Source organism: Lissotriton vulgaris, chromosome 3_1 (genome assembly GCF_964263255.1).
Source record: "Lissotriton vulgaris chromosome 3_1, aLisVul1.2, whole genome shotgun sequence".
NCBI classification, from domain to species: domain Eukaryota; kingdom Metazoa; phylum Chordata; class Amphibia; order Caudata; family Salamandridae; genus Lissotriton; species Lissotriton vulgaris.
The window spans coordinates 1,939,237,888-1,939,261,347 of NC_141689.1; positions in this window are offsets into that span (position 1 = coordinate 1,939,237,888).

Genomic DNA, 23,460 nt, shown 5'->3' on the forward strand with positions numbered 1-23,460 from the left:
TCTTGTAAGTGCAGGATTGAAGTTAAAAGATCTCCCTGCCTGTAAATATAAAGGAGTATATAAAGAGAAGGGAACCTTTTTTACTGTGTTAATTGATAAATAAAATTAAGTTTTTTTAGCCAGCTGTAGTCATCTCTTCATCAATCCTTGTCATTACGATATTCCAATCTTTAAATTACCTAGGTTGTTATTTTTCAATTGTACATGTCAAAGTAAGTACATATGTAAAACACAGTCCATGTGAGAGTTGACATATATAAATAACTGTGCATAAGAGCCAGTGAATGTGTGAGTGGCTGTATGGATCATTGTGAACTTGTATCAGGGATTGTATAAGAGAGTAAATATGTGTTAGTATATGTTTGAATAAGTAAGGTGTGTATAACTGTATAGTTGAGGAAATGGAGGTGTGATTGATTTTTTGCATAACTGACTAGGTGTGTGACTAACTCCATGGATAAGTGACAGTCTGTGAGTGTCTGTTTATACTGATTGTATCTAAGGTTATATTAGAGTCTGAAGATGTTCATTGTATTATCACATAAATGATATCATCAGTGATGTGATCAGTAATGTCAAATAAGATGTCATCAGTGATGTCATCAGTGATGTCATTTGAGATGTCATCAGTGATGTCATCAGTGATGTCATTTGAGATGTCATCAGTGATGTCATCAGTGATGTCACTGACCATGTCATGAATGATGTAATATGTGACATCATTAGCAGTGGATTGTGGGTGTGCGATATATAGTTAGTGCAACTAACTATATATGGAATTTCAATGGTTTTGTGCGAGTAAAATAAGGTTTTGTAAATGCTAATCCCTAACTATATATGGTCTATAACCTATGGTTTTTTCAGTGAATTTTCAAGGTTTTGTAAATGCAAATTCCTAACTATATATGGTCTATAACCTATGGTTTTTTCAGTGAATTTCATTGGTTTTTTAAAAGCAAATATCTATAGCTGTAAAATATATTCTTTATTACGTGACGTATCACGTAGCCCGTGAGACGCCTCATGACGCATCGCATAACCGTGACGTATCGTCTCTGCAGCGCAAACAAAACCCGTAAGGTAAGCGCGCCGGAGCACGCTTACAGATATATATATTTTTTTAACCTTAATTAGACAAAATCCACACGTGCACATATCTTGAGGCCTTGCAAAGGCACATCAAACAAACAGTCCCTACAATTTTGCCAAGTTTGGTGGAAATCTACTCCTTTAAATTTTATTTTACTGTTTCTCTTGATTTTCCCCTTGTTACGCTTACCGGAACGCTACCCGGTATGCAAACAAACGCTCCAAAAACACAATATGTCGGACTCCCATTACGCTGCTGGTTAGCTGCCCGGTTAACGTACCGGGAAGCGCCTCTACCGCGAAAAATCGCAAATTTTTTTTCTTTTGCCCCGCGGGGAACTTTAATAGCCCCCTCATCAATCCTAGGGGTTCAGGAGGGGTCTACCTTACCCCTTTCCTTCATTTCACCTTTTTTTTTCTACCTCTTGTCTCTCGATCCCACCGAGAGACAAGATGGCGGCCGCTCCGGACTGTTTACAATGTTAACAGCCAATCAGCTTCTCCTCAGACTCCCGTTACGCTGCCGGTTAGCTGCCCAGTTAGCTGCCCGGTTCGCGTACCGGGACGGGCCTCTACGGCGAAAAATCGCAATTTTTTTTTTTTTTTTGCCCCGCGGGGCACTTTAATATCCCCCTCATCAATCCTAGGGGTCAGGAGGGGTCTACCTTGCCCCCTTTCCTTCATTTCCCCCTTCGTTTTTCACCACCTCTTGTCTCTCGATCCTACAGAGAGACAAGATGGCAGCCGCTCCGGACTGTTTACAATGTTGACAGCCAATCAGCTACTCCTCAGACTCCCGTTACACTGCCGGTTAGCTGCCCGGTTAGCTGCCCGGTTCGCGTACCAAGACGCGTCTCTACGGCGAAAAAAATCGCTATTTTTTTATTTATTTTTTTGCCCCGCGTGGCTCTATAATATCCCCCTCATCAATCCTAGGGGGTCAGAAGGGGTCTACCTTGCCCCCTTTCCTTCATTTCCCCCTTTGTTTTGGCCTCCTCTTGTCTCTCGATCCTACCGAGAGACAAGATGGCGGCCGCTCCGGACTGTTTAGAATGTTGACAGACACCGGAGAGCCAATCAGCTTCGCTTCGCAAAGTTCCGTTACGCGTCAAGTACGCGAACCGGAGCGCTGCCCGGAGCGCTGTTACAGATATATATCTTTTTTTGAACGTTAATTTCTCAAAATCCACTGGAGCACATATATTGAGACCTAGCAAAGGCACATCGGGCTAACAGTCCCTACAATTTTGCCAAGTTTCGTGCAAATCCATTCAGCCGTTCGAGCTAAAAGTGAGGCCAACCGCCCTATGGAAATTAACATGGGAAAAACGCGTTTTGGGACCCCCCTTTTTTCTCGGCCCCCCCTTGACGAACCCCCCCCCAAATTTTCAGGGGCTGCTCAGAAACAAAATGTTCCATTTTCCTGAAAATTTCAGCCAATTCCGTCCACAAACGCCAAAGTTATTAGACATAGAATTTTCAAAAATCCCATAGAGAAAAAATCCTAACTATATATACCTACTGGCGACCGCCAGTAGGTAATATATATATATATATATATATATTCACTGAAAAAACCATAGGTTATAGACCTATGTCTGTTTACACTGAGTGTATCTAAGGTTATATTAGAGTCTGAAGAGGTTCATCGTATTATCACATGAATGATGTCATCAATGATGTGATCAGTAATGTCATTTGAGGTGTTAACAGTGATGTCATCAGTGATGTCATTTGAGATGTCATCAGTGATGTCATCAGTGATGTCACTGACCATGTCATGAATGATGTAATATGTGACATGATCAGCAGTGGATTGCGGGTGCGCGATATATAGTTAGTGCAACTAACTATATATGCGAATTTCAATGGTTTTGTGCGAGTAAAATAAGGTTTTGTAAATGCTAATCCCTAACTATATATGGTCTATAACCTATGGTTTTTTCAGTGAATTTTCAAGGTTTTGTAAATGCTAATCCCTAACTATATATGGTCTATAACCTATGTTTTTTTCAGTGAATTTCAATGGTTTTTTAATAGCAAATATCAAAAGCTGTAAAATGTATTCTTATTCTAATTGAAAAATATATTTTTAATTTTTGTAATATATATATTTTTTTAATTATTTTTTTTGTTTCGCTGCCGGTCTGTGAACCAGGCAGCTTCCCGTTAGCTTCATTTTGTTCCGCGATCCGGTAAACGTTCCATTAGCGCAACTACCGCGTTAGAAATCAACATTGTGACGCGTCGCGTAAGCGCAACGTATCAGGTTACCGCGTAATGCGTCTTATGACGCGCCTCGTTAGCGCACCCGGAAGCGCTACGGAACGCGAATCGAGGCGCGAAGCGCAGCGCCCCGGAAGCGATCCGGGGCGCGGCTCGGAGCGCGTAACGTAAGCATAACAGGTCATGTGACTTGTTTATAAAACCTTTCATTGGTTCATTTTACTTTTGGTTCCCTAATGATGGAAGGCTTGGTCATATGACCTAAAAATAACAATTTCATTGGTTTAGAACATTTTTTTTTCCCAAATGATGAAAGCCCCACCTTTTTTTTTCTCACTCTGACTTGTAAAGCAAAGGACCCAGATGCATTTACAGTTTATCACTAACAATGTTCCAGGCTAATGTATTTTCCCGGGAAATTTACAACTGTCCTGCAAGTAAAATATTTTGAGAAAAAGGGCGTTTCTTCGTCCCATGAGGGAGCCGTTGAGTAAAAGAGGCTCGGCCTGCTGTCTTAGTCACTGATAGGCCTGAATATCAGATTCTTATCGATCACTTTATGTTGCAGGAGTGCAAAACACAACAGCCCTTGACTATTTATCTTTACAGCATTCCTGCGTATTATACCTTTTAACCGTCATGTAATCGGGCTGCTTTATTTCACTTGCCTTTTACTGATTCAAAAACAGTGGCTATTATTCAAAACTTTACCAATCTAGGTACTACTACCATGTTTTGTTTTAAAAACCTTTATTGTGAAAATGCCAGTATACAAATACGGGCCTATAACCACGTGGGCCGGCCACGGAGCAAACTGTAATCGTATATGATGAGAAGACATTTACACTGTAGAAGAACGTAACGGGCGGGCCATTAGGTTGCAAGAACTAAGGTGTCTAACAGTTGCGGAATCGGTGGACGTAAATTTTATAATTAAAGTACGACAGGGCCAGTTACAATAAAATTATCTAGAGATACGTTTGCGGGCAAGTACCATGGGTGACGTTAATTCGAACTTTCAATAGTACAGTAATCAATAACACATCAGAACTTAATATCAATAGGGATGTCCATATGTTCAATCAGTACTCGTCCCCGCCCGCAATGTGCTTCAAAACTACATACGTATCTCGTGATATCAAGGCTGGGCAACCAGTACACAACAAGGAGTTGTGAGTCCCATTTATACCGGCGCCATTTTGGGCGAGGCCGGGCAGGTCCAGGGTATAGTCAAAATGTCTCCACCAACCAGCGGTCGGACCAGAACCCCTTTCGGCAGTCAAAAAAGGTTCCGTTAAATGACAACAGAAGAGATAGGCAACAAGAAAAATCAGTCAAAAGAGGGGAGGGCAAGTTCTTCCCTACCGGGTCACGTTGGGGCTCCATCGGAACTGATCGAATTGGTAGTCTACAGTGTTTCTGGATGTTTCAGACTGAAGCTGGCGTCAGCATGAGAGCACCACCATCTCGTGGCTCCGTCGTGGCCATTCCGCAAGCAATCATGGCAGCCGCTCCTCACCGGAAGCCTGCGGGAGTCGAGGGCCCCGGTGACTTTTGTAGAATCTTCAAGGCTGAGGGAACGCTTTCGGGAATGTGGCCCATGCCCTAGCAGGCAAGCGTCCGAGTTCCAAAGTGTCCAAGGGCCATTTTAGTGGACCAGGCCCAAATCCGAAGAGCCGGCCGCCATTTTGAGAGTCCTGTGGCAGCCGCCTATCGCTGCACCGCAAGAGTGGGCGCAATTCATCTGGATGGTGGGCGAGACGCTGTAGCTGCAAGAGCGGGCGCAACTCAGCTGGATGGCTGGTGAGGCACTGTGCCACAAGAGCGGGCGCAACTCAGCTGGATGGCGGATAAGGCACTGCGCCGCAAGAGCGGGCGCAACTCAGCTGGATGGCGGGTGAGGCACTGTGCCGCAAGAGCGGGCGAAACTCAACTGGAGGGCGAGTGAAACGCCAAGGGGCGCCCCACTGCAGCTGAGGAGCCTCCACCTGGGGAGGCGGGGGAGGCCCGTTTGCACCACCTCCCCCCCCCGGGGCGCCCCACGCCATCTTTCGGCACAGCATTGTAGGATGGCCAGACCAGTGCGGCAACTTGCTGGACACCACCTCGGTACCGTCCGGATCTCGGCGCGTTGTGCTGCCTTCGGCCTATTCGCACAACGGTCCGCTACTGACGCCGCCTCACAGGCCGACGGATTTTGTAGGCTTTTTATAGCCCAAAGCCGCATAACAGGTCATGTGACTTGTTTATAAAACTTTTCATTGGTTCATTTTACTTTTGGTTTCCTAATGATGGAAGGCTTGGTCATCTGACCTAAAAATAACACTTTTCATTGGTTTAGAACATTTTTTTTTCCCAAATGATGAAAGCCCCACCTTTTTTTTCTCACTCTGACTTGTAAAGCAAAGACCCAGATGCATTTACAGTTTATCACTAACAATGTTCCAGGCTAATGTATTTTCCCGGGAAATTTACAACTGTCCTGCAAGTAAAATATTCCTATTTCGAGAAAAAGGGCGTTTCTTCGTCCCATGAGGGAGCCGTTGAGCAAAAGAGGCTCGGCCTGCTGTCTTAGTCGCTGATAGGCCTGAATATCGGATTCTTATCGATCACTTTATGTTGCAGGAGTGGAAAACACAACAGCCCTTGACCATTTATCTTTACAGCATTCCTGCGTATTATACCTTTTAACCGTCATGTAATCGGCCTGCTTTATATCACTTGCCTTTTACTGATTCGAAAACAGTGGCTATTATTCAAAACTTTACCAATTTAGATAGTACTACCATGTTTTGTTTTAAAAACCTTTATTGTGAAAATGTCAGTATACAAATACGGGCCTATAACCACGTGGGCCGGCCACGGAGCAAACTGGAATCGTATATGATGAGGGGACATTTACACTGTAGAAGAACGTAACGGGCGGGCCATTAGGTTGCAAGAACTAAGGTGTCTAACAGTTGCGGAATCGGTGGACGTAAATTTTATAATTAAAGTACGACAGGGCCAGTTACAATAAAATTATCTAGATATACATTTGCGGGCAAGTACCATGGGTGACGTTAATTCGAACTTTCAATAGTACAGTAATCAATAACACATCAGAGCTTAATATCAAAAGGGATGTCCAAATGTACAATCAGTACTCGTCCCCACCCGCCATGTGCTTCAAAACTGCATACGTATCTCGTGATGTCAAGGCTGAGCAACCAGTACACAACAAGGAGTTGTGAGTCCCATTTATACCGGCGCCATTTTGGGCGAGGCCGGGCAGGTCCAGGGTATAGTCAAAATGTCTCCACCAACCAGCGGTCGGACCAGAACCCCTTTCGGCAGTCAAAAAAGGTTCCGTTAAATGACAACAGAAGAGATAGGCAACAAGAAAAATCAGTCAAAAGAGGGGAGGGCAAGTTCTTCCCTACCGGGTCACGTTGGGGCTCCATCGGAACTGATCGAATTGGTAGTCTACAGTGTTTCTGGATGTTTCAGACTGAAGCTGGCGTCAGCATGAGAGCACCACCATCTCGTGGCTCCGTCGTGGCCATTCCGCAAGCAATCATGGCAGCCGCTCCCCACCGGAAGCCTGCGGGAGTCGAGGGCCCCGGTGACTTTTGTAGAATCTTCAAGGCTGAGGGAACGCTTTCGGGAATGTGGCCCATGCCCTAGCAGGCAAGCGTCCGAGTTCCAAAGTGTCCAAGGGCCATTTTAGTGGACCAGGCCCAAATCCGAAGAGCCGGACGCCATTTTGAGAGTCCTGTGGCAGCCGCCTATCGCTGCACCGCAAGAGTGGGCGCAATTCATCTGGATGGTGGGTGAGACGCTGTAGCTGCAAGAGCGGGCGCAACTCAGCTGGATGGCTGGTGAGGCACTGTGCCGCAAGAGCGGGCGCAACTCAGCTGGATGGCGGATAAGGCACTGCGCCGCAAGAGCGGGCGCAACTCAGCTGGATGGCGGGTGAGGCACTGTGCCGCAATAGCGGGCGAAACTCAACTGGATGGCGAGTGAAACGCCAAGGGGCGCCCCACTGCAGCTAAGGAGCCTCCACCTGGGGAGGCGGGGGAGGCCCGTTTGCGCCACCTCCCCCCCCCCGGGGCGCCCCACGCCATCTTTCGGCACAGCATTGTAGGATGGCCAGACCAGTGCGGCAACTTGCTGGACACCACCTCGGTACCGTCCGGATCTCGGCGCGTTGTGCTGCCTTCGGCCTATTCGCACAACGGTCCGCTACTGACGCCGCCTCACAGGCCGACGGATTTTGTAGGCTTTTTATAGCCCAAAGCCGCATAACAGGTCATGTGACTTGTTTATAAAACTTTTCATTGGTTCATTTTACTTTTGGTTTCCTAATGATGGAAGGCTTGGTCATCTGACCTAAAAATAACACTTTTCATTGGTTTAGAACATTTTTTTTCCCAAATGATGAAAGCCCCACCTTTTTTTTTCTCACTCTGACTTGTAAAGCAAAGACCCAGATGCATTTACAGTTTATCACTAACAATGTTCCAGGCTAATGTATTTTCCCGGGAGATTTACAACTGTCCTGCAAATAAAATATTCCTATTTCGAGAAAAAGGGCGTTTCTTCGTCCCATGAGGGAGCCGTTGAGCAAAAGAGGCTCGGCCTGCTGTCTTAGTCGCTGATAGGCCTGAATATCGGATTCTTATCGATCACTTTATGTTGCAGGAGTGGAAAACACAACAGCCCTTGACCATTTATCTTTACAGCATTCCTGCGTATTATACCTTTTAACCGTCATGTAATCGGGCTGCTTTATATCACTTGCCTTTTACTGATTCGAAAACAGTGGCTATTATTCAAAACTTTACCAATTTAGATAGTACTACCATGTTTTGTTTTAAAAACCTTTATTGTGGAAATGTCAGTATACAAATACGGGCCTATAACCACGTGGGCCGGCCACGGAGCAAACTGGAATCGTATATGATGAGGGGACATTTACACTGTAGAAGAACGTAACGGGCGGGCCATTAGGTTGCAAGAACTAAGGTGTCTAACAGTTGCGGAATCGGTGGACGTAAATTTTATAATTAAAGTACGACAGGGCCAGTTACAATAAAATTATCTAGATATACATTTGCGGGCAAGTACCATGGGTGACGTTAATTCGAACTTTCAATAGTACAGTAATCAATAACACATCAGAACTTAATATCAAAAGGGATGTCCAAATGTACAATCAGTACTCGTCCCCGCCCGCCATGTGCTTCAAAACTGCATACGTATCTCGTGATATCAAGGCTGAGCAACCAGTACACAACAAGGAGTTGCGAGTCCCATTTATACTGGCGCCATTTTGGGCGAGGCCGGGCAGGTCCAGTATATAGTCAAAATGTCTCCACCAACCAGCGGTCGGACCAGAACCCCTTTCGGCAGTCAAAAAAGGTTCCGTTAAATGACAACAGAAGAGATAGGCAACAAGAAAAATCAGTCAAAAGAGGGGAGGGCAAGTTCTTCCCTACTGGGTCACGTTGGGGCTCCACCGGAACTGATCGAATTGGTAGTCTACAGTGTTTCTGGATGTTTCAGACTGAAGCTGGTGTCAGCATGAGAGCACCACCATCTCGTGGCTCCGTCGTGGCCATTCCGCAAGCAATCATGACCTATCGCTGCACCGCAAGAGTGGGAGCAATTCAGCTGGATGGTGGGCGAGACGCTGTAGCCGCAAGAGCGGGCGCAACTCAGCTGGATGGCGGGTGAGGCACTGTGCCGCAAGAGCGGGCGCAACTCAGCTGGATGGCGGATAAGGCACTGTGCCGCAAGAGCGGGCGCAACTCAGCTGGATGGCGAGTGAAACGCCAAGGGGCGCCCCACTGCAAATGAGGAGCCTCCACCTGGGGAGGCGGGGGAGGCCCGTTCGCGCCACCTCCCCCCCAGAGTGAAAGAATAAAATCACCGCCGCATAGTAGATGTACTGTATCGGAATTAGATTCAGTCAACAGGGATAATAGGAAAGTGGCAATCTCCACTAGGATTGTCAAACAGTCTGTTGTAGTTAAGTTGTTGTAATAGTTGATGAGTATATAAGTAGAGTCATTAGTAAACTTTATTTGGACGATTTGATGTGATGGGAACTCTTTTAGAATTTTGATGGATAAAAAGGGAAGGGTATTAGCGACGTAGATCACAAGACCTCCCTTAGGCCTTCCCAGGGCTCCCTGTACTGCTGGAGTGGAAAAAGTTTTATATCCCGTTAAATGATTTGCAGTGGTGGACCATGTTTCCTGGAAACATAATACTTGGTGTTTCCTTACTGTTTCGGACCATGATTCTAAGTTTAATTTAGAAAGCAATCCTGCAACATTCCAGTACATTATAGAGAGGTTCAGTTTATTGGGGACAGGAGGTAGTTGTGTAGCAGGGGGTTCACTTGGAAGACTCGCTGTTGGGGTCGGAGGAGGGTTATTTGTGACTCTCAAATCAGTTGATTGGTGAAAGGTTAGATCTATGCTGTCCGTAGGGATGGCCAAAATTTTGGTTTTGGGCATTAATCCGTTGGGAATATTAGGGTAGGTGTCTACAGTAGTCTCGAGGTAGGAATTGATAATAAACGGGGAAATTTGTTGTGGTTGGCTTTCAGGTTTGGGGGATGATAACTGCGGTCTAAGGTTCAATGGAGAGGGCATGCTGTGGGCTTGGGCATTCTTTCTCTTGAGTTTTTGGGGTCTTAACGGTCAATCAACCATCTCAAGACAGTCGTAACGATTTCTTGTTGGGATACCCTGCCAACCCTCCAGTGGATGATAGGGTCTACCTTGCCAGGGCTGCTTGTGCCATTCTCTAGTTCTATCTCTATTTCCACGACCGTAGCTAAATCCCACATGTTTCCATTGGTCTTCTTGAGGATGCTGCCAATTCGGGATAGAGGTATATTGATAAGAGTTCAGTGGAGGGTAGAAAAAAGAAAGGTGTTGGACGTCTATTCCACCTTTCTTCTCCAAAGAGGGCCATGAACAGATGTGGTCCACGGTAGATGGATCCCTGCAAGTTACTATGATGCAGTCTCCGTGGATCGACTTGGGTTCGTCCCCTATCCATATTACTCTGCGGACAGTAGAAATCCCTCCAGAGTGGTATGGTTCTAGTGGTCTATTTATGCTTAGCCACTGCATAACCTTATTTTTAAGTGACCAGGCAGTTTCTGTCATGCCTTCCGTTAATTCGGGTACACCTGTAAGAATGATTGTATATGGGGTTGCCTCTGGTGGAAGATGGACTGGGCGCCTAAATCTTAATGCCTTTTTGGATGTCAGCGGAGGTTGTTTCACTGTTGATTTAGGGGAAATGGGTGCCGGTTTGTTTATTGAATGGTTTGTGGTTACGTTTTCTGGTAGTTTCCCAGTTTTACCTGTTTTTTCCGGGCCAGTAGTAGAAGTGTTTTGAGGAAGCTCCGTATTGGATTTGGTCTTTTGTGCACTAGGCATTAGAACTTGCCGGTTTTGTACTTGAGAGTTAATTTTTGGTTTTTTGGAAGTTGGAATAACCGGGACAGGTTGTTTGGTTGCTATAGCTGGTTGTTGCTGATGAAATACTTTTGGGGGATGAGTGGCGTTTTGTGTCCCTTGCTTAGGTGATCGTCTGTTATTTGTGCTGGGATGTGTTTGTGATAGAATTGCTAGTTGGGCTTCCAGATTTCTTATACTGATTTGTATGGGTTTGAGCTGTTGTGAAAGTAGGTCTTTGATTAAGATAAGTAATTGCGATGAAGTTTTACAAGTTTTACAGGGGTTATCTGTGTCCTCAATAAAGATAGGGGGTGGTAAAAGGTTGTTTAGGTTGTTTTCTACTGGGGTAGTTATCATTGATTGCCCGGGTTGTGGTAGCTGTTTAGAACGATCCCTCCCAGGTTCCCTCTCTGGACCCATAAGAGGAACAGGAACTGCTGTATTTGCAGATGGGTGGGAGTTAGCTTGTTTGGGGATGGCTCCTTCCCTTATACCTCGAAGGTGTTTATCTATAGTTGTTTCTAAACTTTGGCATGCTTCTAGGTCCGGGGTAGCCTCTAGGCCATCGGATAATAGTGATTCTGATTGTGTTACAGATAAATCAACTAAACATGGCACTGTGTTAATGTCGACAATAGTCACAGGTAGGGACGGGGAACAGGTAGATAAAGTTTGCTGAATGGGGGAAGCTGCAGATGCTAAAGGGCCCAGGGACGATCGTTTGGCTTTCATAAGATCGAGAGACAAACGTTTAGCGTTCATCAGGTCGAGTGATACTCTGCGCTCCAGAAGAGATATGCTATGGTCGATTACCTCTGTGGTCCTTGAGATAAATTGATCTATTGGGCCGGTGATTTGGGCTAGTGCCTGCGCGTTTTTGGTTTTACTTCTGGTTCTTCCAGGCATGGTAGACATAGAGAGAATCCCGTATGCAAAATGGGGGACGAACTGAAATTAAGAGTCAAGGGGGGTTGCCCGGTCCGGTCTCTATCGGGCACTAACGGGCAACAACGGGCCCGCCCTTGGCCCGGGCTTCGCCCGGGCTGCAACCCGCGCGCGTCCCGCGATGCGAGTTAATGGACTTACTTAAGTTCCTATTAGGTGAGAGGGGGCGTGGCACTGGGAGGGGGCGCGGCTCACGCGGGAAGAGGACACAGCTGTTGGTGTTGAATGCTGGTCCTCGCAGTCCCGGGGCCGCGCCTCTCGCCTCCTCTGCGGCCTCGCTGGTGGTCACCTCCTCACGCCAAAGACAACAAGTGCAGGAACACTGGAAAGCTACTCCTGTAGCAACGGGCAAAGTTCACAAAGTGAGATTCCTCAGAACGAGCGGCTCCCGCGAAGCGGGGGCCGCGAGAAGTGAAGAGCGCTTTGGTGGGGGCGTGGCACTGGGAGGGGGCGCGGCTCACGCAGGAAGAGGACACAGCTGTTGGTGTTGAATGCTGGTCCTCGCAGTCCCGGGGCCGCGCCTCTCCCCTCCTCTGCGGCCTCGCTGGTGGTCACCTCCTCACGCCAAAGACAACAAGTGCAGGAACACTGGACAGCTACTCCTGTAGCGACGGGCAAAGTTCACAAAGTGAGATTCCTCAGAACGAGCGGCTCCCGCGAAGCGGGGGCCGCGAGAAGTGAAGAGCGCTTTGGTGGGGGCATGGCACTGGGAGGGGGCGCGGCTCACGCGGGAAGAGGACACAGCTGTAGGTGTTGAATGCTGGTCCTCGCAGTCCCGGGGCCGCACCTCTCGCCTCCTCTGCGGCCTCCCTGGTGGTCACCTCCTCACGCCAAAGACAACAAGTGCAGGAACACTGGAAAGCTACTCCTGTAGCGACGGGCAAAGTTCACAAAGTGAGATTCCTCAGAACGAATCTATATAATATAATCGAAATATATATATATATATATATATATGTATATATATATATATATATATATATATATATCACGCTCCAACTCCTCCTCTAATCCGAGAAAGATGACAGCACTCGGGGGTTACTTGAAATGTGCAGATTTATTGTTCCTTGCAGGCACCATCCACAAACGCGTTTCGGAATTGCTGCCTTCGTCAGTGTGGTAACAGCGTTATATATATATCTATATATATCTATATATATATATATATATATGAACAAACTCCAAATTTGCGCCACACGTTATCAGGATGCTGAGCGCCTCTCGCCGCAAAACAGGACATAGACCCAAAAGTTAGTGCTTCAAGGTGATTTTATTTCCTGTATGCCAAGATGCGTTTCGCAGCCCAAAAGCCGCTTGCTCACTCGACAACAATGTAATGCTCTTGGGAGTGCTTTTAAAGTGACAGTGCTTATTACAAATAGTAACCACGTGATCGGCTCTATAATAGAACTGACAGACATACTGAGCAATAGGTATGAGAGACTAGGGAGGATAAATGTAAAATACAAAGTACAAATATTCATGTTTTGTAAAAGTATAGTATACAAAAACATGTGACAATCACACTAAAATAGTGGAATAAATAGGTAGAAAAATATATATATATATATAAAATATAAATATATATTCATCATTATTTACAAACATTTTCCTAATAAATTGCCTCACATTGAATACCATACTACAGTTTATGTCACGTGGAATAAATATCCTATTGTGCAAAAGTGCAGAATTGTGAAGTGTAGTGTATTAAAAACAGATGTTTTTGTATATATGTAGACATTTCTCTGCCTGTTGTAACATAGCAGTAGTTTAGTGCATATCAATGTTGAATACCATATCTATCATTAAAAATTGTACTGGATTTTGTACTGATTTAAATGATTGAATATGCATACATCTATTGGACAGAAAATACTAGTGCCACACCGCGGATCTCCGCTTCTGGTGATTAGGCATATGGAGATTAACACCTAAAACAGTCATTATAAATCATTGCATGAAGTTTCGACATCGCCAAAATTCCCAAGGTTTGTGATATTATAATAAACACTACAGTGGTTTTCAGATATGACCCTTATAATCGTAGAAAACCTAAATCAGAGAACCAACGCATTCTATGATGTATGTAAAGTGCAATAGTACATCAAGGAATTAATATATATACACTGCAATTAATTTAGTTGCTATGTACAGTGAGCACCTAAATTGTTAAATATAAATAGATAATAAATATTAAGTAATAAATATTAAATATTAAATATTAAATATTGCATGTTAAATATGGAAGTGCATATCAAACATATATACTTTTTTATATAAACATTTTTAATATAAAAGTTTGGTTCTCGCCTTTCCTTGTATGTGCAAATTGTCAACATTGGATTACTAAGCGCATCTGCGCTTAAATTAGATAAAATTAAGTCTCTAAGTAGAAGTAGGTTTTATGTTTAGAGGGTCAGAAGTAGTGTGTATATAAAGAGGAGTATATACAGTTAAAGACATGTGTATAAGTCCTCCATGATATTGAGGTCATTGGGATGCTTGGTGTCCAATTGAAGGATATATCTGGTCTCCAACTTCCTGAGTTTGCCCTCCCGACACCACCCCTTCTGTTTGGAGGGACAGTATCAATCAGGAAGTAGCTGTTGTTCTTTAAAATGCCTCGCTACTGGGTATGTATGGTCAACATTATTGATCGCTCGAAGGTGTTGGAGGATTCTGATATGGGCCTGGAGTTTTGTGCTACCAACGTAGCGTAGTCCACAAGGACAGAATAAAACATAGACGGTATATTCAGTCTTGCAGGTAAGCAATTTGGATATTTTGTAGCGTTTTTGACCAAAGGGCGTTGTGTAAGTAACGGTGTTGACCCCATGGGTACATGCTTTGCATATTTTACACCGGTAAAATCCCTTGTGAGTTTGTAGCCTTGAGGTGTTGGCAATAATTTCTGGATTCGGGGTGACTAACCAATCCCTCATAGATGGGGCCCTACTGTGGGTAATGGACACCCTCTGCGGTAGCAGGGGTCCTATTACCGGGTCATTGAAGACTAATGGCCAGCTAGTTTGCACAATGTTGTCAATTTCTTTGGGCTGGTTACTGTACCCATATGATATGGTTGCAATCAAATGTTTGGGTTTTAGATATGGCTTGTTCCACAATTTTTGGAGAATAACCGCAATTCAAAAATCGCTGCCTATTCTCTTCTTGAGCCCCTGCTAATTCACTGTTAGTACTACAAATACGTTTGAGCCTTAGCATTTCGCCGTAGGGGATGCTATTAACCAAATGGCGTGGGTAGGCACTCGTAGCGTGTAATACAGAGTGTTCCGCCATCTTTTTGCGGTAAAGTCTTGTTTCCAATTTATTGTTCTCTATGTCAACCTGAGTGTCTAGAAAATTGACACTTGTATCACTTACGGTGGCTGTGAAATGTAGGTTCAAAAAGTTATGGTTAATTTGAGTGATAAATTGTTCCGCTTCATCTTTGGTCCCCTGCCATACGATGAATAAATCATCAATAAAGCTGAGCCAGGCTCTAACCTTTTTTTCCTCAGCCTCTGCATGTTGTGCCTTAAGGACCAGCTCCTCCCACCTGCCCATATGAAGGCAGGCATAGCTGGGGGAGAAGCTGGCCCCCATTGGGACTCCTTGAATTTGTTGGAACAGCAAATAATTAAACATAAACATGTTGTTGTGCAGACAGAAGGTATTCATGTCTATCAGCATTTGACTATGCGCTCGATGTATTGTTGGTCTCTGTGCCAGGTAGAACTGAATAGCTTTGATACCCTAGTCATGTAAAATACTTGTGTAAAGTGATGATACATCAAGTGCAATGAGTAGCAAATCAGGACTCCATATTATGTCCTTGATTTTACTTATGAAGTCGCTTGTGTCACGCACATATGACGGAAAAGTCTTTACATATCCTTGTAAGAAAAAATTCACATACACTGAGGTGTTTTCTAATAGGCTGTCACAGGCGGTGATAATGAGACCGCCTGGAGGTTTCTCAGAGTATTTATGGATCTTTGGAATAAAATAAATTGATGGTATAGTTGGATTGTCTTTCCTCAAATATTTGTATTCCACCTCACTGATCAAGTTCTTAAGGCGCACCATAGACAGTTTAATATAGTAAGTTTGGTATGTAGCTTTCAACGTTGTTATGTTTGTCCGTGCATCGCAGTTCTTATCAATTAGCTGGTTAAATGCCTCTGTTTTGTAGTCCTGTTGTGCCCACAAGACGATGTTACCACCTTTGTCACTGTTCCTTATCACAATGTCTTTGTTTGTTTTCAATTTGGTCATCAATAGATAAAACTTCATATCTTGATTTCAGTAGTGTTTTGTAGTCATGTTGATTATTTTATTAAATTTCTTGATTCTATTGGTTACCACATCATGAAAGGTATCTATTGAGTCATGTATGATGATGGGCGTGAATGTAGATTTAAAGTTCGTAAGCCCAGCAGTTTGAGAATCCCCTTTAGTGGTCACTGCAGTAGGTGGTGGTGTAGCATTAGTGTTGAAGTATGTTGTCTCATTCCACAGTTCCTCTAATTCCATGAGGAGATTCAAGTCAGATATAGTTTTGGATAAATCACTGGATTGTGTTGTTGCTTGTGTCAGATTGATTTCACCGTTTTGTTTACTCCTTAGTATGTGGAATTTCGTAAGTTTCAATTGGCGCACCCCTTTATATATGTCCATCCGGGCATTAGCATAGTCAAAATTGTGAGGTGGACAATACGAAAGGCCCAAACTTAAAGTTATGATTTCTTCTGCAGTTAGTTTGACCGGGGATAAATTGACTTCGGTTTGATTTATTTTTTCCTCCAGTAGCCCCTTATTTTCTTCTTGTAACTGCTTCCGTTGTTTTCAGGTTTGCTTTGCGTCTCTGGCCCCGTTTGAAGTTTGCCCTTTTGCGCTTGTATTCCGTGGACCTCGGGGCCTGAGAGTTGCCAATATTTCTTCGCACAAAAAATTCATCTCCTCACCCGGAGATGGTTTGTTTTTGGTTGCTCCCCCACTGAGATCACGCATTTCTGTTCCTGATTCACTATTCGAAGAGCACTGACCCACCGAAGATGCATCGCTATTACCTCCATTTCTCTTCTGGGTACTAGTTATATTGGTGACTTGTATTGTTCCTTTCTTTAGATGGGATTTACGCATGGCATCACATTTTGTAAATATATAAGTATATATATATATATATATATATATATATATATATATATATATATATATATATATAAAACAATTCTCGCCACACGCATTCAACCTTTGCAGGTAATGACGAAGAGTAAACCCGATGTCTGGTGCCAATTCTCAGTGCTTTATTGTGCAAATCAAAGATCGCCCAGCAAGTCCGCCATGACGCGTTTTGCCTCTGTCCAGAGGCTTGATCATACATATATCCATTGTGGACAGCAAGTCAAAGAAAACCTGGTTAACGCAGCAAAACAGGTTTTATAAGTGCAGTTCCTGCCGAGCCTGCAAGTTCTGCATTAATACAACCCAATATTTCTCAGTTTTTAGGGCCCAACACGATCCTACTCAAAGGAAGATATAACTGCCGCACATAATTCGTGGTATACGTTTTAACCTATACCTATACCTATACCTATACCTATACCTATACCTGTGGCCTACAATATGTAGGCAGTACAACATTATAGGTACACGTGCAAATTCTGCAACATCTGAGAGCCATTGGCAATTTTGACATAACCTACCCAGTGGCCAGGCACTTTAAGGCAGTCCACAACAAGGACTTAAACAGCCTCATATTATAGGATTATTATAGGGTTAGTTCCCCCCTTAAGAGAGCAGGAAACCTCTTGAGGAGATTGGAGTCAAAGTTCATTTTGGAGCTAGTCACTCGCACACCCAATGGACTCAGCAATGGGGAAGAACTGCACAACTTTTTATGAATCCCTTATTATAGTCATTAACTTATGTCCTAACAAAAATGCCTTTCAATAATCCAGTGATTTAAAACAGCATTTGTCCGGTAGATTGTGTAGGGAATCATGCCATAATAACAAGATTAATGTGAAAAGAAAGATAAAAATATGAACTTAGCTGCTAGCTTTCCCAGCCCAAGGTCAACATGGGTTTTTAATCATAGCACTTCAGCACTTTTAGGAGCATATAGGCACTTTCTCAATACATTTTCTATAGGCAAAGAGGATTATGGGCGAGCAAGTCCATGGCATTACATTAGACAGGTTGCATTAGATAAGGGATTGTGCATAGCTCATTACACAGGCTCAGAGATTACATCTATATATATAAAAATGAAAGTATGTCTGTTTGTCCTTTATGCATTACTACACCATTTATCCGATCGGCATGAAACTTTGGGAAGTTGTTGAGTACACTCCCGCGAAGGTTTCTGGCCCCCCCCAAAAAATTTTTTATAAATAAATTAATAAAAAATTGTTAAAAGTTGTTGAGTACACTCCTGCAAAGGTTTCTGGCAAAAAAATAAATAACAAAAATAAAAATTGTTAAATTTCGGCCCCCCAGGGCCCTCCTAATCTTTCCAATACTGAAACGTTTACAGTTTCCAGTGCGACTCGCTTTTGCAATGACCATCAACAAAGCACATGGACAATCGCTGCAAGTGTGTGGACTACATTTGGAGAATCCGTGCTTCTCACATGGACAACTGTATGTGGCCAGCTCACGCATCGGAAAACCTTCTGATTTATTCGTGTACACACCACATGGAAAAACAATAGATACCGTGTATCCACAAGCACTTGAATAAATAAACAGAATTAAAACAACACTTAAATTGTTTTCCATTTGAAAATGAATAATGTTAATGTTGTTGGTGTCTTATATAGCGCTCAGCTACTCCAGGGAGTGTCCCGGCGCTTTCTGACCCATAGCTGAAACAGAAAGGAAAAAAAGGAAAAGAAGCAGACCTATCATTGACTGTAGAGCCAAGTTTTCAAACCTTTCCTAAAGGCCAGCAGGTTTGGAGTACAACGGAGTGCCAGGGGGAGGGTGTTCCACAGCTTGGGAGCGAGATGTTTGAAAGAACGTCCCCCTATCCTAGCTTTCCTGATGATAGGGACAGTTGCCAAACCAAGGGATTCTGATCTGAGGGATTTTGTGGGCTTATAAAAGGTAAGACGTATCTGGATGTACTTAGCCCCAACAGCATGGAGTGCCTTGTGAGCCAGTGTAAGTGCCTTAAAAATAATCCGCTTTCTGACGGGAAGCCAGTGAAGGCAGAGTAACAGATCCAAGGCTCTAGCATGGCGGGGGAGGCCAAAAATGGCCCTCGCAGCCGAATTTTGGACCACTTGAAGTTTTTGCAATAAGTTGTCCGGAAGACCCAAATATAAAACATTAGAGTAATCGAGCCTGGAGCAAATTAAGGCCTGAACAGTTGTCTTCCTATGGACCAGAGGGAGCAGAGGGAGGAACTTACGCAACATTTTCAGGAGACCGAAACAGGTGCCAGTAAGGCCTATGATCTGGGATTCAATAAAAGTGACATAATGTAAATTGAATGTTATCATAACAAGTTTCCTTAACCCCTTTGATGCTCATGACGAGCTCAGCTCATCATGATGTATACCTCTCGTGTGCTCATGACGAGCTGAGCTCGTCATGACCACACCTGTTTTTATTATGGCCCAGCACAGGAGATGGATAACGTTAGCAGTGATGGTGTTAAATTTCCTTTCTTCTGAGATCGCAGCAACGCGCGACGGTTAAGCTAGTTGTATATAAAACCAATTGATATTTATGTTTCTGATACAGTTTACATGCACATAGCACTTTAATAATTCTCTACGGTTTCAATAGGTAACTGTTTCATTGGAGAACTATGCATAGTTATAGGGCCCACGGAAGGTTAGGTACCGCAATATAAGTAGCCAAAGACATGACATGTTAAAACTGTAAAAAGGTCTAATCTTTTAGAAAATGCATTTAAGCAAGTATTAAACCTACATGAAATTGAAAATCCCAAAATAATTTTCTGAATTTCAATGCCAACTTTATTTATATCTGATTATTTACAATGTTTTTATGAAATTGTTATTCAACATAATTGTTAGAAATGGGAATTCTGGTTGGCTAGGGCTTGCGCTTAGCCAGGCAGAAACCACCACTCTAATCAGCGCAAGGGAGTTACACGCTGAAGATAACCCCTGCTTACCCTCTTGGTAGCTTCGCACGAGCAGTCAGGCTTATCCCAGAGGCAATGTGTAAAGCGTTTGCGCAACACACACACAGCAGCACCACATTAGGCACACCACAAAAGGAACTCCACACAAGGTTATATATAAAAATAGCCTTTGTATTATCATAAACGCATTAGAATAATAATCACACAATCTACACTGTGCCAACTGGCACTAGGCAATATTTACAGGGGATTACATACACATGACAGGGCCAATTGGGCCTCTGTCAGAACCATCACAAGCACACATAATAAATGTAGAACACAACCAGTAATGCCGTAAATACCATACTCAGCATTATATCCTGCAGCATAAATCATAGTATGCAATCAGCATCACATCAGGTGTAAAATACATTCTGCGCCAACCTCAGATCCTAAACACATTAGACCATGTTATCCTCACCAGCATAAACACAGTATGCAATAACCTCATAAGCATAAATCACAGATTAGATGCAGAAATCACAGTAGAGAATAACCTCACATGCATAAACCTCAGATTAGGCAATAACCTCCTAAACATAAACATAGAGGCACAAATCATGGAGCATAAAATACATCTCCCAGGCACCAAATAAATCACATTGGGGCCTTGCTCCCTATCAACCTAACACTGTCCCCCTTGCCAACTGGCCTTCTCAGAGGGCTCAAATGCCCTATGTCCATAATGTCAGGGCATGCTGCTAATGCAGCAGACTCCAAAAGTGCACAATTGCGCTGGCCTAAATGTTGCATCTGCCACTAATTGATGTGCAGCTGTGAAAATTACTGCAGACCCTGGCACTCACGGTGCCCTCTGAGCCCCCACTAGGCTCTCTAACAAACATGCCCCACTGTGCAGCTGCCTACGCTCTCTCAGGGCAGCTAGGATCAGTGGTGGAAACACCGGCACCACTGAGCCTCTCCAGCCCCACTGGGACTAACTAAACCAATATGCCAATTGTTGCAGCTGCCCGCTCTGGTGCGGCACAGCTGGGATTAATAAATAGGCCCTACTGTGGGGCTCTCTAAACAAATCTGTTTAGAGAGCCCAGCTGCCCGCTCCCTCGCAGGGCAGCTGGGGAATTAGGCTTGGCACTCTCTGTGCCTCATGAGCCCCACTCTGGGACTCTGTAAAACCAAAAGTGCCCCCCTTGGTGCAGCTGCCTGCAACGGTGGTGCAGCTGTGAGGGCAATAGTGGCGTTGGCACCACTGTACCTTTAGGAGCAACCTCAGGGGGAGGGCACGGACAATGTACCCTGACACCCCCCACCCCAAAGGACTCTCAACTCGGTCCCAATCACTGGGCTCTCTCTCGGGACTCCGCTTGGGCTGGGACGGGCACCGGTAGTGTGCTGGAATCGGCCCTGCTCTCTGGGTCTCTTCTCCCAGTCTCCCTTCTCGGGGAGGTACCTCACTGTGGCGGCAGCACGCGGGGCTCTCCTCAAGCACAGGAGCCACGCTCAGGTGTCCCAAGACTTCTGGGTACAGCGCCAGGCCCTGCCCATAGCCAGGCGGCTCCTGCCTGCCCTCTCCTTTCAGCGATCCTCTCAGCGGTTCGGGCTGTGGTGGTGATTTCGCAAAATGCGGGGTGGGCTCCCCCTAGCAAAATAAAAGCATAACCAGGGTAGGCACCTACTAGGTCAGCACCAAATGCGGGGTGGGCACCCGCAATTTAAATATTTATAAAGCGGGATAGACTCCCGCTCGGCAGGCCCAATTCAGGGTTGGCACCCGCTTTCCTGGCATCAATGGGGGGATCCCCTTTCGTCAGGATTCCCTCCAAATAAGTTGCAGCACAGTGCTGCATGGCCCACATGCTCTTCTCCTCCTAAAAATAAAGAGTGAGCCCTCTCCAGGCACTATAGTCCTCAGGTCAATGGGGCATAGCTGGGCACAGGGGTGCCAGCACACAGTTTCTCCAGCAGAGAGGCAAGCTCTTGTGGCGGTTCCTCCTGGGCCCACAGCAAAAGCAAGCCCCCAACAAGTTCAGGAACTGCACAAAATCATGAGGTCACAGTCCCAATACTTATACTACACATTCCTTTGTCTGCAGTGGCACAGGGCTTGGGGGAACCAGCAAAAACTGGTTCAGGGGAGAATTGGAGCATTCTGTTTACCAGGCTCCTCTTCCCCTTTGTCAGGTGGGGGCTCAGTGATCAACACACCACAGGGGGTGGAGCCAGCATTGTACAGGACAGGCACAATCCTATTCAGGGTCAGGGTACTACTCCTCCCACTACTCCAAATGTAGATTCCTATTCAGCATAGTGCTGTCTCACCCTGCCCCTCCTGGAGCCACACACACCTCACCAGCCCCTGTCACTCAAAAGCCAGACATGCAATTCACATCAGGCATGCAAACACATAGCACACAGAAATGCCAACTTCTAAAAGTGGCATTTATAAAATAGTTATATATAAATCTGCGCACACCATTGCACAGCATTTATTATGACAATTCCAAATATACTGAACTAGACGACGCTGCTCCTATCATATCAGGAATTGCCACTAAAACATTTATCAGGGAATCCCTGGCACACACTTTAAGTGCCACGTCACAGCAGCAGTAACACTGCGCGCACAGGCCCTGCAATGGCAGAGGCCTGAGAGAGGTTTGCAAGGCTACTTTGGTGGGTGGCGCAATCAGCGCTGCAAGCCCACCAGTAGCATTTAAATTACCAGCCCTGGGTATATGAGATACCAAATTACAAGGGACTGACAGGTAAATTAAAGGCCACACAGGTGTAGCCCAATCTTACCATATGTTACACAGAGAGCGCATGCACTTTATGTAATGTAATGTAATGTAATTTGACTTATATAGCGCACAAATCACCCGAAGGTCTCAGGGCGCTTGCTTAGGGAACCCGTCCTGGTATTCCCTTGTGAGATACCCCGGCAGGGTATCCACAAGGTGAAAGCCAGGCATCCCACCGCGAGGGGCCGTAGTGGAGATTAAGCAAGCTATTGCCCAGAGTCGCAGAGTGTGACCCCGTGAGTTGAGTAGGCACCGGCGCGAGAATTATCGAGTCCGTGGAATTTTGAGCCCGAGACCCTTTACACTGGACAGCAGTGCTAAAGTACCCAGAGGCCTAAAACAACCAACACCATGTCAGAAAAAAGGCTAGGAGAAAGGCAAAACGTTTAGGGATGACTCTGCAAAAAGGGCCAAGTCCAACACAACCCCCTTCCAGCCAAAACCCAGGGTAGACCTACCTTGATGGGCTTCCCTGCTTTGGACGAAAGAACACGTAGGTGGGCCCGCAACTGCAGGGACACCTTCCGGTTCTACGTCACTCTGAGCCAATGTGGTTCCCTCTGGTAAAGCTCTCAGGACCAACTAGGCTACCCCACTGGTACAACCTAGCTGTCCATTGCCAGGACCAGGCCCTAGGCCACCAAGATGTCACTGGCCCTTGCCAATCCACAGAGTACCATAATAATGTGCACAACTTAAGTTTAAGTAACACATATGCTAAATGCAAATTTGTAGTAGGTAATCATACTTAAATGGTATATGCCCGCAAATAAATAAAAGTGCTTATTTAAGTTACCCTAACTGT